A 15,013-nucleotide genomic window follows, 5' to 3' on the forward strand; every position below is an offset into this window, starting at 1 on the left:
GGCGTGCGAAGGCCCACTCTCCTCTCCCCAACCTGCCGTGTTCCCACTGACGACCTTCATCAGACGATGGTCATGGGAAGAATCTCAAATAAACGCAGCATTTTTGCTAGGACCCTCTCGAACCACGTGGCACTACCCCAGGGACAGGCTGCTGGCCAGCTCAGTGACTCTGAGTCACTCTGGAGTCTTGTCCATTTGGCTGAATGGGGGTCAGGAGGGGCCTGTGGTCAGTCCCACCTGCCACTTTCCTGCTCCTCAGGCCCAGGCTCTGAGACAGGGTGCACGGAGCCCGTCCTCTCCTTGTTCCGTCTGTCTGACGTTGGCCTGCTTGCCGGCAAAGGACGTTAAGTGAATTTTAGCTTGGTGGCTTTAGACACAAATGGCCAACACACTGGAGGTCCAGGCCAGAGAGAAGGAAACAGGAGACAAGCGCACATCAGGCTCTGTAGTCAGGGCTACGTCCCGGGCCTTCACGCTGAGCAGAATCGGCCCTCGGAGCGGCTCGCCAGGCATCCCCAACAGCAGTAGTGGGGCGATGTCCTCCCGAATCCCTCCGCTTCCTCTCTTTGCTTTAACCATGTTAAAGAACCTTCCTCTGGCCCCAGTCCTCACCCTGCTCTGCGGCCTCCCAGCTCTGGCCTTCACTTCCTGCCTCCCTGTTCCTGAAGGTTAAAGTAGGATGTGGCCGCAAGCTGGGACAACGTTCACACCAGCCACGGTCACCTAAAGAAACCTCTTGGCGGGCAGATTTCTCCATCTGACTGGAAATTCCCTTTAGCGTCTTGCAAGGCCGGCTCAATTTTGCTGTAAAACCAGCATTTCCCAGACCTTATGGAGCATTTGGCTCCTTCCCGAAATGGAGCACTGGTCACAGAGTATCAAATTCAACACCACTTTCAAATATTGCCATTCATTAGTGGACCCGTTCAAATATTGCCATTAATTAGTGAACATGTTTGAATATGGCCATTCATTAGTAAAATGCACAGCATATGTCTTCTAACATTTTTAACTGGTCTCTAATCCTTGTGACCTTATCATTTACAATCTGTAACAAGGCACTAGACTTTGTAAAAATGATTACACTAGGCCAGTCCAAACGTGAAATTCAAGCCATATGGTGGTTGGAGCCCAATTTGTCCCCTGTGCCTGTGCGTATCCTTCTGTGCTTCCCTTGAACACCTGGGCCCGACCCCCCACAAGCCCGGCAGGGTCAGTTTTGGAAAGGAGCCAACCAATTTGGTGAGACCCTTGCTGGCATATTTCAGCGGCTTTTGTCTTTGGCGATTTTGCAGCTTCAGTGAATAATCAGGCAATTGTAATCTCTCAAGCCTTCGCTGGGCATCGAGCAGCTTTGGAGGTATGTGGGGAGCCTTCCTGTTCCTGCCCCTCTCCTCGCAGCCTCAGCCACAAAGTCCCGGTGTTTTTCTCCCAAGCACTGTCTCTTTCTCAGACCTCCTCTATGAAATGCTCGCCCCCCTGGAAGAAAGTGTTCTCGCTGGTCTACCTGGTCTACACCGAGAGGATGTGTGTCCCGCTCATCTATTTTCCCAGGATCCAGTGTCTGGAACACAGGTGACCAAGGTCTGCTCTGCGCATGCCCGGATGCCGGGTACCCAGCTCGGGGCGCTCACAGCCGCACTGGCATGGGCGGGGAGCACCGCTCGGGCAGAATAAGAGAGAGGGAGAAGAGTATCCTACAATCTACAATCCTGTGCTGAGCCATCTGCAGAAAGTCTGGGACTTTGGGTGGGTTGTGAGGGGCTGGGGTCAGTGAAAAGGCATTTGCTTTCCTGCTCTTCGAGCTCCTTTCCCTCCTGGGGCAGCGGTTCTAGCATCAGTCCTCACCTCCCACCTGTCTGCCGACAGCCTCTCAAAGTCTCTCCCTGCATCGCCCAATCCCGCCCCTGCCTCCCTCCTAACTGTTGGAGAATGAGAGCACTGGCATCAAAGGGCAGAAATTCAGAGCTGAGTGGGCAAGAGTCAGGACCAAGGAGGAGGGAGCCCCCATGCCGCTTCTAGAACAGTCTCTGGTGCCCACGTGCCAGGCCTCTCCAGAGCCACCTCTCCTCTTTCCCTGCTGTCTCTGCTTGGACAACACCCCGACATCCTCACATTCTCCCTGACCTGGTTTGGGCGGAGGCCCTCTCCCTGCCCCCACAGTGCTCGCCTGTGTCCTGGTCGTGGCGTGTCCCTATGAACCACTTCTCTGCACATCTTTCTCACGAGGCTGGGCGCTCTAGGAGGGCAGAACGCCTTAGCCCTATTTCTGCAGTCGGGGCCTAACAGAGGCGTTGTCAAGTGCACAGGCACGGGCAGACGTGTGCAGAAGTCACGAGCAGGAGGTGCTAGAAAGGTCTACACTTCCGAGAAGCACGAGTGCGGGGCGGTGTCAGGAGTGCCTGGCCCTGAGAATGAGGAGGTGGGCTGGGGGGACTGGAGGAAGGAGACCGACACGTTCCGCGAGGAGGAGTTCTTTCCTGACCTTGGAGCTCACACCTTTGGTGCAAGGATGCCGTTCTCAGGCAACTTCAGAGGCCAAGCTCACAGGGATGGTGGAGGGCAGGCTTCACCGAGGAGGGATCTGATTGGGATGTGAAAACAGAAGGACAATGAAAAGAAAGAATGAGCTGCTAGAAAGAGAGGGGCTGGCGGTGGGAGGAAAGCCCTGGAGAAAGTCAAGGCCGGGGAGACCCAAACACTGCAGAGGACTGTGGCTGAAAGGGAGACGGCCGGCTCTGCAGGCTCGCGGGAAGGCGAAATCCCTGTGCGATGCCAGCTATGAACCTTCTGGAATCGAGGGGCAGGGGGATCGCATAGACCTGGCATGGTCATTGTCATCGGGAGATGACACAGGAGTTGGGAGAGGCCCAGCCAGGCTGAGGGCCCAGCTGCTGGAACAGCGCCACCCTCTGGTTCCCTGTCGGACCTGCAGCAGCGGCCGCACCTCCGTGGCCCCCGAGGGCTGACTCCGAATCTGCATTCTAGCACAAAACCCCGGTGACGGTGACGTGTGCGTGCAGAGGAGGCGAGAAGCACTGCCCTAGCCCGTTCACCCCACGCACATTTACTGAGCACACACCCCGTGTGCCAGGCAGCCCGCGTGTACACAGAGGTGTAGATGATGTAATTTCCAGGCTCCTGCGAGTCACTGGTCACCCTCCCTCTTATCCTTGGTCCAGCCCTCCCTCCACTGTTGATGGAGAATGTGTGCTGCTGTGCTAGGCGGGGCAGATGGTAAACGTGGTGGTGGTCATTGTCCTTGACCTCCTTGAGTTCCTATTCACTGTGTCCTCATTGTGGTGGTGGGCAAGGTTCTGGGGGAGCACAGGGTGTGCTTGGGCACACCACGCTAGGTCACGCTAGGTCACCAGGAGGAAGGGGAGGGTAGACTGAGGTCCGGTTGGCCCTCAATGGTAGGCCCCTAAGTAGTGCCAAATCCAAGTGTTTGGACAGTGCGAGCATTGAGTCTGCAAGCGGAAGGATGGGTCTTACTGGGCACCACTGAGTGGGAGCTGCTGAGAGGTAGGGGAGGTGGACCAGGCAGGGGGCAGGGCCGGGATGAGAGGGAGGGTGAGGGCTGGAGGGGCGGCTCTGTGGGAGGTTGCAGGATTCTGGGCTGGTGGCCCCGGTGGAAGGAGGGGCTGTCGTGAGTAGGCGCAACCAGCAGCCAGACAGAGCCAGACTGGGGGCGCCGAGGAGCTGGAAAGCCTCGAGCACCCACAGCACAGCTATTTAGAGAGTCAGCCACAGGGTGGTGGGAAAAAACACTCATTTGGAAAATCAATTTTTGATACTGGGAATGCATTACCAATAAAACCCAGCGGGAATGGGCTCTCTGAGAGTAATTCTGCAGCATTTTTGTCTCTTTGATTCTGAAACCACTGGCAAAAGGACACAGTCTGAAACGGCACTGTCCATTAGAAAGAGGGGTAATTTTAAAATGTGCTAGTAGCCACACAAAAAGGTAAAAAAGAAACAGGTGACATAACTGTTTAACCCAATATATCCCAAATAGTATTTTCAACTGGAATCAATACAAGTGTTTTTGTTTTCTTTTTTTTTTTTTTAATTTATTTATCTATTTATTTGAGAGAGACCGGGGGCGGGGCAGGGGTGTGTGTGGAGAGTCAGGCTCCCTGCTGAGCAGGAACCCCGATGCGGGGCTTGATCCCAGGACACTGAGATCATGACCTGAGCCGAAGGCAGACGCTTAACAACTGAGCCACCCAGGGGCCCCAACGAGTGTTGTTATTTTACTCTTTTCTTTTCCCATGAATTCTTGGGCATCTGGTGGGTATTCTACGATCATGGCACATCTCAACGTGGACCAGCTGCCGTCCAGGTGCTCCGCTGCTGCCCGTGGCCGGCGGCCACCATGCCCGACACGGAAGCCAAGAAGAACTCCCAAGTCTGAAGGCTGCTTGGGCTTGGAGGTGCTCAGTTTCGGAATAACAGAACAGAAAGAAGCAGAGCGCCTTCAACGAATATGAGTAAGCAGGGCAAGGTGAGGTGGGGGGCACAGAAAAGGTAAGATAAAGAAGAGCGTTCACGGAAAGAAATTCGTATATTTTTTCCCTAGTGAGGGATGCTCTTTATTTTTGGCCTCGGAAGACTGGCTTTGCACCGTGGTGGACGACAGACCCACAGGACACAGAAAATCAGTCCAGTTAAAGAAAATGAGGGGTAACTGTCTGCAGTGAGAATTTCCCTGTCACACAGTGTGAGTTCTTTGCTGAAAGAAAGCCCGAAACTCAGTACTGACCCGAGTTATCGCTGACTCTCTGGTGTCACGGGTGCCTGATTTACCTGCGCGCTCACTTTGTCAGATCGCGGACCCTGGGCAGATAGTGTCCTGGCCATTAATCATGACACAGACTGTGGATTCGAGTTGGGCACAAAAAACCGTTTCTGATGACTGCGACGCTGTCCTGCGTTTCAGTGATAACCAGAGCATGAACTGAATAAAAAGCCCCAGAAATCCACAATTCTAGTCCCGCTGGTTTGACCCAGCACCACTGACGTCTGGTAAGTCAGCCAACCATGGGGCTCGGGTGAAGGACGTTTGCTTTTCCGTGTGAAGGGTCAAGCCGGAGCCCTGCCCTGAGAAGCCTTAGACCTGCTCGATTTGACCAAAAGGACTTCCATTCGCCAAGTGTAGACGGATCCCCGTGGCACTCCCCAGTGAGTGAAGGGCCACGGACACCACAGCACCAAAGAATTCATTTTGGGCACCAGCTTCTAGGTATAAATTCAAGAAGCCACAGGGCTGTACTGGACAGTGCGGGGTCTGGAGGTAATAATATGGTAGTAGATCTTACAAGTCCTCATCAGTAGGAAAAACAATTTTTTTTCATCAGTAGGGGGTTATGCTGTATCCCTGAAACTAACATAGTGTTGTATGTCAATTAACCTGAATTATTAAAAAAAAAAAAAAAAAAAAAAAAAGCTTTCATTTTAAAAAGTTAGAACCGGGACCTGAATTTCGTCCTTGGAAGTCAAGCACCCATGAGCGACAGGAGCCGGAACAAACCTCAGAACCGCGTCTGGGCCTCTCCACGGCGCGATGTCGCCACGCACGGTGACTGTGAGTGCGGGGCATTTGGAGCCCCCCCCAAAGTTCAGCTGGCCCTCCGCTATTCCCGGCCCCGGAGCTCGAGGCCGAAGAGAAGAGACAGAGAAGAAGGGTCTGGATGTCCATGCACACACCGGTCTCCGTGTCGCTGAGCCACTTAACGCACCTGCCTCTGCTCTCAACACTTCTTCAAGCAAGTTCACGGCTTGGGCACAGGTTCGTGGCAGGAGCATTTCCCATGTTATCCTCCCCTGACCGGCACCCGTGCCCTGAGTCACAGACAAGGGTGAAAGCCCACAAGACTGAGAGAGCCCCGCCGAGGCCCGGCCGCAGCCCCCACCTTGCATCCCGGCGGTGCGAAGACTCCTGCCCTCAAGCGTGTTCGCAGAAGATAACGCCAGCCTGGGTGGGGGGCTGTGAGCGACAGTCCCAGCCCAGCGCCCGGGGCGACCCGGGAAACGTTATCTCCAGCAACACACACCGCGGTGTCTACCAGAAGGGTAAAATAAAACCCAGGCTCACAGGCCTCGCTCCCGCCCAAGTTTTTTTTGTTTTCCTCCTGATTTTATTGCTTTGCGCAGGAAGCGGAAAGCAGCTAATTAGGCTCAGCTGAAGAGCAAGTGCCTGGACCCCCAGTCTCCGCTGCTAAGATAACGGCGGGATGCAGGGGACAGAAATGAAATGTCATCTATGTCGCTGCCTCTTCACCAGTACCTTTTTGTCACAAAGCTCAGGAGATGCTCATTAAGCCGAACGACAATGAACGGAGAAGCCTAAACGGTTTGAGTTTCGGCGGTTTGGTGTCGCAGGGTGTTAGAGCGGGGGGGGGGGGGGGGGGGGGGCGGGAGAGCGGGTCAGTCATCTTTGGGGGATGGAGGGGAGAAGCCACCCCGTTTCCTCTGCCGTTCTCACACCTGTTGGAACAGACTATTATTCTGTATTTTTAAAAAATTGCCCAACACTTTGGGTTATGCCAGGCGTGATGGGCATTTAGTGAGTATTTTTAGGGATAATTATAATGATCTAACACCTTATTATTTGAAATTCTTGTTCTATCTGTGTCTAGAATCAAATTTTCAACTAACAGCTCACATAGGAACCTTTGCTGAGGTCCTGCGGAGGGGCGGCAGATGCTCCCGGGGTGGGCGGGTGGTTCACGGGCAATCACTCGTCCCTTCCACAAGCGTTCACTGAGAGGCTGTGCCGCTGGGCAGTGCGGGACCTGGGCCGGGGCCCAGAGGAAGGAGCCCGTGGGCCTCTGGGAGTCTGGGTCCCTGCCCAGCCACAGCCCCTCCTCGTCAGTGTCCCTGCTGGTTCCCCTTGGCCTGGCTAACCCACAACAGTGGTACTTTGATTCTCAACTAGGAACTTGCTTTGGGCAGACTTCTCTGACCCCAAGCCTGGGCTCGCCGCTCTCCCAACATGCTCACCAGCCTGTCCCTAACCCTAACCTCAGCCCCCATCACCTGTGCCGGGTGTGTCCTTACCTATCATTCCCTCCAGACCTAAGTTCCTTGAGGGTGAGGACATGGTACAGCCCACCTGTGTGTCCTGAGCGCTGCTCTCTCCAGCACCTGGCCCTGAGTACGTTCATGATTCAGGGGAGCCAAGAAGGAAATGGGAGACCCGCTCAGACAGTTACACCCTAGCACAAGTGCTACAACCAGGGTCAGACCGGTCACAGATGAGGGACTGGTTTACTCCCTCCAGGAAGTCTGGCTAAATTCCCCAGCCCCGGTGACCCTTCCAGGCTCGAAGGGGAACCTGGATTAAGTGAGATGAGAACAGGACAGTCCGACAAACTAGGCTTGAACATGGTTTCCTGTCTCAGTGAGCCCGGCAGCGTCAGCCTGTTCCAGTCCGTTAAGATCCCAGATTAAGACAACAGAATGTATCAGGATGTCTCCCCGTTTACCTGACCTGTAATCAGACATTTCTATGACTCCACGTTTAGAAAGGCTTTTTTGTAGGAAAAGGTATCATGGTGTGTGTCATTCCCTGCAAATGACATGAGTCACAGCGACGTTTCTTCATCAGAAAGCTCTGTGTCTAGGCGGTGAGATGCTTATTCCAAACAAGCCACAAAACTCTGCAGATGGCCACCCTTTCCCCTTCGCCGCTACAGAAAACCTGACACCGCCCCTCTTTCAAATCAGCAGCAACGTACTTCTGAAAAATGTTCAGAGTGCAGGGTTGCACCTACTAGGGTGTCTTTCCAGCAGAAAAGTAGAATCTCCTCCGATTCTGGTTGTTTTTTTTTTTTTTTTTTTAAAGGAATGGATGCTTCTGTGGGGGTGGTCTGACATAGGCTTATTATTTTTTATTTTCATTCAAGGAAGGAAGATTGACTAAATGATAAAGTTGCTTCTTACCAGCTCCTGCGGCTTGAAGACTCTTTGACCTGAATACTGATTTATGTCCCCAAGCAGCTCTCTCAGACCTTTACTTTAGTGCAGGCCGAGAACAAACTGCAGAGCGTGAAACAGGCTTTGTCACACAGTGACAAGATTTACAATGGGATTTGAGGGGAAAGGCCATTAATTGCCATTTGTTGTCATATGATCATGTACCTCTTCTTTAGGATTGCCGCTCGTTTGTGGCAGGACTGCAGCCCACTGAGCTCCTTTCCTGAGAAGTGGGTCCCCCCAGTCAGTATTTATGGCCAGGTTCTAGGGGATGCGAACAGGAACCAGGGGCCCTCGAGGGTGCACAGCCAGGCTGGCTCATGTTCTGAGTTTCCCAGTCTGGGGGGTAACGTACGAAGGGGACCAGGAGAAGATGAGCTGCAACTCTGCATCTGTGGCTTTCGAGATGGCTGTTAAAATAGTGGATTTTTTAGGGCGCCTGGGTGGCTCAGTGGGTTAAGCTTCTGCCTTCGGCTCAGGTCATGATCTCAGGGTCCTGGGACCCAGCCCCACATCGGGCTCTCTGCTTGGCAGGGAGCCTGCTTCCTCCTCTCTCTCTCTGCCTGCCTCTGCCTGCTTGTGATTTCTCTCTGTCAAATAAATCAATAAAATCTTAAAAGAAAATAGTGGATTTTTAAAAAGAGTTTTTTGCTCCTATTACTATACACTTATTTGCTGCTTCTTGGAATGAAGCAGCCTTATGCACAGCCTTAAAAGCATGCACATACTTTGACCCTCAAATTGCCTCTTCTAGGAATTCCTTCTAGAAAGAAATATGAAATGTCGCAAAATTCAGCCCCAGGAAGAGTATCACCATTCTGTAGGATAAATACTTCCATGAACCACGGCGCTGCCTCTGGAACGGATGTCAGGTCACCGGGAAGCAGGGTGTGCTGGAGAAATGCAGATGTTTGCGACACATAGTCAAAGGCAAAAACTGCAGACATAGCACATCCACAGGAACCCCTTTCGGTTAAAACATTGTGTGTGTGTGTGTGTGTGTGTGCATGTAAAGAACATCCAAGAAGCTTTGCAGCAGTGAGTCAAAAATCCCACTCTAACCTACGGGGTTAGGATTGCTTTCTTCTCCCCCCGCCCTTTAGTTTTTCTATAATTATCTGACATGTTATGATGAGCACACACTGCTTTTGTAATACTGGAGATCCTTCCGTTTTCATTTGACAAAGGTATTTTGGATGACTTCATGGGGTGGGTTCATGGACCAACATGGCTGAGGGCTGACGAGCACAGACGCACTCCCCTGGCCGGAGGGTCAGGGGCAGTGTGGACAGAAGCATATTGAACAACAGGAAGGATCTGAAGCCGGGGGACAGAGCTGTGCGTGTGCTGTTGGCATAAACGGCTGCAGGGTCCTTTTTAATTTTTGTACCCATGTCATATCATCACATCACTTGAGTCATCATCCATGGAGGTCAAAAAAGCATCCAGAGGCATAATTCACAATGACAACTCGTCCTTGCTTTATTGAAATCTAGTATTAGGAAATAGCTAAGGAAATCCTATCCAAAATGGAGAGGCCCATTTACATACTATTCCCGCAACAGTTCATATGCATCCAGCAGTCTTGAGGATGCTGTATTGGAAACGTTAATTTTTCAACCACCATGGTTGTGTGGTTGAGAATGGCCGTCAATACTACACGCATTTTGGACAGAAAATCTCTCAGACGGTCAGACCATTATGTGTTTTCTCATGTGCCAGGTTATAATGGCCATATGGCTCCCGGAGTGGGATCTTCAAGAATAAATTGCCAAATGGCACGTAACACACTAATAAATATATCCGAGCTGGGAAGGACCCAGTCTTTTCTGCCTGGCACCTTTCCGGGAGCAGAGATGGTGACTTTCGTCCTGAAAGCACTTCTCAATTCAAAGGGAAGCTGTGTGCTTGCTGGATATTTTTAGATTGCCAGAAGGTTCAGTGGAATCACATAAGGCTGTCACTATAAAAATGAAAGCAAGCCCCAATCTTGGGTTGATACTTTGCAATAAACAGCGAACCGGGGAACAAGAATTTAAAACCCTATTGAAACCACGTGTTGCAAAGCCAGTTCTCTCTCACGGTCGGATCCGCGCTAGCCTCCCCCCTGCACACCAGCTTCCAGAGGCGCGCCTTCCCCACCGCAGTTCGCCTTCTCCTTTACCACCGAGTTTCTTGCCGCTCCCTCCGAACTGCTATGTATCTGTATAGATCCGAGCGGCAGATCCAATTCTCATAGAATGTTTACCCTTGCCTGGCTTTTCAGCTGAGAAGCAGAACTGAAAAACTTTTCAGCAAGTACTGAAACAGGAAGCTTACAATCTGTCTTAGACTATCATGAATGGAAGCGCTGAGCTGGGCACCGGTGGTCTTTTCTGTTGATGAAGAAGATCCTGGGTGTTGGCCTGGAGACCCCCGTGCACCTGCTGGGTCAGCAGCTTGGCGCTTTACATGCCTGCTGCCCTTGAAGAGGTGGATGGAGGTGGATGGGCTCCTGGGCCCATGCTCCGAGCCCAGGATTCGAGCCGGCCAGGCGCTGGGCAGCAGGGTGGGAAGAGTGCGCGGTTTCCTACACTCTGCTCTCTGGCTCTCATCGCGGCCAGACGACTGTGGGAGGTACCCGCGCACGGGAGGGCCGGGAGGAGGAGGCCTTGGTCATTGTGAAGACCAGGAAGACATGCCCTTCGAACAACACAACATCTCGCCACACGAACGTGGTCTGCAAAGGGTCTAGATGCCGAAAGCACTAAGTACAGAAAGTCAGTCGAGAAGCAGATGGAGGTTTCGTCCTCAGAAGGACTGGAGACTCCCCGAACCAGAACAAACGAAGCGCCTTATCTATGCCCCACTTGTAAGAACGACAGGAAGGGCTGCGGGATGGCTCGATGCAGGATGCAAACTCTGGAGCCCAGCCGTGGGGGCCTCTGTGTCCGAAGTCACTTCCTCCCACCGGAAGAATGCAGTGCGCACACATCGCCTCCCCTCAGCTGATTTTATTGTTCGGATCAATAAGTTAATACTGTAAGCACTAATATAAACCATTGCTGTTTTCCAAGGACACTTGTAAGCTCTCGTTTCATTGTGAGGCAAGATTTATCACCTCAGTTTTGCTGATGAGACCCTAGAGACCCTCTTTCAGAGAGTCTGGGTACCATGGCGACAAGCATAATTGAGAGGTGAATGTAGGGGCTGTCGGCAAAAGCTTCATGTGGCCTGGCTGGTGGCCTGGGAAGAGCTCTGTCCCTTCCTTCCTTCCTTCCTTTGTTCATTCGTTCGATGCGTGCTCACCGTGTCACTTCTGTGTTGTACTGAAGATGGAATGTGACCACAGGTATGCTGTGTGTCTGCCTCACTCTCTTCTAGTCCACTGGGCTAGAATGCTCGACACAGCATTCACACAATACACCGGGACTAGGGAATCTTAGGGTCAAGCTTTACTCTGGCTCCTGTGGAAACATCGGGCAGGTCAGGTTCTAAGGAGGCCCCAGGAGAGGACAGGGTCGTAGGGCAACATTGCCCTTTACTTTTGAAAACCAGTCGCACCTCCTGCTTGGGAGCCTCCAAAGCAAGATCTGGAAGGTCTGTGCCAGACTCCTCATCAAATACATATTCTCTGTCCCACCGACAGGGCCCTGCCCTCCACCTCTTCTCCTTTCTCTGCTTGAGTCCCCTTTCCAGGAGAAAGGCCACTAGAGATTTGTATTTATATGTCATAGAAAAGGGAATGATGGTGTTAGCAATTCATCTGCACATCAAGACAGACTCACTGAATGCATCATGGAAGGCTGGGGTGTGGCCAGCTGGGGATGGAGCCCGAGGTGGGGGTATTCGAGGGGGAGTTGCGGAGAAGGTGGGAACCAGGTGGGCTCAGGGAGGTGGGCTGGGGGCCTGGGAAACACTTGGCCAGTGGGCCTGGCAAGAAGGGGCTGGGCAAGGGAAGCCCACAGTAGAAGTGGGCTGTGCCGGTCCCCATGTGGGCTGGCCGCAGAGGGCAGTGGCTTTTCTGTCCATTACATTCCACATTAGTCAGGCTGAGGAGGGAGCCCTGTGGTCATTCCTGGGGACAAGGATAATGCCAGACAAATGAGCTGTCCAATCACCCCAGCTCTGAGGAAGCCAATTCCAGAGGTAATTTTTAATTAAAAGGCAAACCGCCCTGAGAAGGAAGGCATTTGAGCATGAGGCAGGCAGGTGGGGAGAGGCAGCCCCTCTCTTTCCTCCCTCTCGGCTGTCTTCAGAGGAGTCTGGGAAGAACGGATGAGGCAGAGGGAGGAAAAGGAGACAGAGCACGAAAGCAAGAGAAGAGGAGAGGCAAAGGGAACTCCTTTGCAGTGTTGTCCCCCGCGGCAGGCGGGGGGACACATGAGGGCAGGGCACTGCGAGATGTCCCCTGCGGGGCACCCGTTCTTTGCCCCAAATGCCTCTCTGCAGCACACAATGTCCGTATGGCTTCAGAATGCCATGGAAGAGGGTGTGTGGGGGCCTGGTAGCAGGTTCTGGATCTCTGTACAGTTAACAAAAGAGCTTTCTCTCCAGAGCTCTCTCCAGAACGTCACAGCCAGGCACCCAGGGTGAGCACGCTTCTCCACGAGGCAGGCTGGACCGCTGGGCCTGCCATCGTCAGGGCTGTCTCTGCGAGGCCGTAGCTAGCTGTCCTTCCTTTACAGAGATCCCCAGATCCTGTGTTGGTTGACCCGAGTCCTGTTCAAGCGCGCTGACTGCCTGACAGTGCTGGGCAGCTGCCACAGCTTCTGCCCTAACACCCCAAAATGCAAAACAGGTGTCTGACACGGTCTCCAAACTCCTATTTGTGGCAAATAAACACGTGTGAAAATCTTATTTAAAAGACTGGCTGTATAATTATATATTAACTTCTGGCTTTTTGGCTAAAATGTCGAAGTCCAGTATTTGGGGTTTTGCTTGCTAAATGGGGGTCTCCTCCATATTTCCTACCTGCTCCGCCTGGCATGAATATGATTTCTGTTACGGAGCGGGCAATCTTTTCCTGATCAAGCACAAGGTGCAGCAGGTCTGAAGGGCCTGTCGCTGTCGCCCAGGAGGACGGTCTTCGTGCCGCAGGACCACGGTGGATCCCAGCTTCGCGGCCAGGCCTTCAGCGGTGGAGACTACAGGATGCTTGGACTGTAGACGGACAGGTTTTCATTCGGGATACTAACTCTTATCATCCACAGGCAATTAAGCTTGTTTTGAAAAGGGCTTGGCACGTGAGCAATTTGCTTTCTTCTACCTAAACATAGCTGGCAGCTTGTGTGAGGGAGGGACGCAGAGCCCGCTGTGGTGCGGAGGCACGAAGTCCCTGTCACCAAGTCACCTGTTTCCTACATCACGGCAGGCACAGCAACGCTTACTCCGAATGAGCCGCGGCCCCAGCTCCATGGGAAGGGGAGACTCTGGGGTCCAACTGCTGGACCTGCGGCTCGAGGGAGACCTCGGGAGGGACACGGCTACGTAACTCAGCAGGACGAGCCCTGAAGGGGACCCCAAACGGCCATGCTAATAGGAGGCCTGCTCGGCACCTGGAGAATCTTCCCGAATCCTCACTGAAACCGTGCGCGTAGGTAGGCTCCCTCGTTTTTTTTCTTAAACTCTTTTTTCCCGGTGTGGGGAATGGAGGCTCAGAGATTTGGGGCCTTTTGAAGAGCTACAGCTCTGACACACACCAGGTTTGAGAGACTCGGGGGCAATGAGCCTGATGACGATGCTACTGGGTCCTGGGCTGGGACCAGGCAGCCAGCACCCAGGCCGAGCCCTGGATGTGAACTCACTCAGGGGGTCCTCAAAGCTTGTTCTCTCCAGCGGCAGGCGAGGACCCTCGAGACCCTGGGGCTGTGGGAGTGGTACTTCACCCCCATCCCTCCCTCACTTGCTCCTTCAGGAGATGCTGCTTCCCCTGGGCTCTAAGCCACAGTCACTCTTGCCCGCTGCTGTGACAGTCCCCGGCCCCGTTAGGCACAGACCCAGACCGCAGCCAGAGCAGCTTCTCTTCAAAGGTCGTCCCACCCGCCACCTCTGCTCAAACCCTGCATTCCTCTCCGTAACAGCCGAACAGCCTCAGGGGTACCCCTGCCCGTTTCCCTTCTCCCCGCATTGTCTACTTTCCCCACATCACCCTTCTTGCTATTCTAGAGGATTCCACGGGCTTCGGTCCAGCTGTTCCCTTGGCTTGAACGCCCTGGAGCCCTCAGACACCCACTTGGTTACATCCTTCCCTGTCCTATCTTTGCTCAATTCGTACCTCCTCAGTGAGGTTCACTCTGATCCCCCGACTCCGTGCTGAAACCGCCTTTTCCACCTTCCCACCCCAGGTGTCGCCAGCCCCTTTCCCAGTATCCCACCATTTCCCTTCCCATAGGAAGAGAGAGAAAAAAAAATTATGATCTGGTTCTTACAGAAAAAGTTTGCCAATGCTACTCTAACATCTGGATAATTCAATAATTTATTGAGCTTATTGTTCTTGGACGGATTCCCCTGAAACTCCCGAGGGCAAGGATCTTTGTTTCTTTTGATCACTGATGTGTCCCCAATACCTAGAACACAGATGGCCCCCAATGCACATTTGTGTACACGTGAATGAGGCCAGAGTCATTAAACACTCACCTGCAGTCACTCTAGTGATCAGCCAGTAGCTTTTGGTATCCCAATTCAAACCCAGACACACCGACACGAATTGAAACTTGCTCTTAAATCGGCACCCCTCCCTCTCTAGCCCCACCCACCACTGCCTGGTGCCTCACAAGAGAGGGGCTTTCCTTAGTAGCTCATAACCATCACCAGGAAGAAGTATGTGCTAGTTCTCGATCCCATAAGAAGCATAAGCAAGAAAGAACCAGCCATATTTCCAACTAGAAGGAAGAGAAACTGCTTCTAGACAAGGGCTGGAGACGGAGAGCTCCTCTTAGCATCTGGCTGGAAGGTGTCAAGGCTTCACACGGTCTGGCTGAGAGCTTGGATCAATGTTTTTATGTCCTGACTACTCTGATGGGTCCACACGGTCATCACACGCAACCACACC

The 15,013-nt window shown here is 52.9% G+C and overlaps 1 protein-coding gene across 6 annotated transcripts in view; it reads right to left on the bottom strand.

Annotated features, from left to right (window-relative positions):
- PRKN (parkin RBR E3 ubiquitin protein ligase) overlaps positions 1-15,013 on the bottom strand; it is a 1,375,032-nt gene that overhangs the window by 67,212 nt on the left and 1,292,807 nt on the right. The gene's annotated exons all lie outside the window — the stretch shown is intronic.

Source organism: Lutra lutra, chromosome 6, assembly GCF_902655055.1.
Source record: "Lutra lutra chromosome 6, mLutLut1.2, whole genome shotgun sequence".
NCBI lineage: Eukaryota > Metazoa > Chordata > Mammalia > Carnivora > Mustelidae > Lutra > Lutra lutra.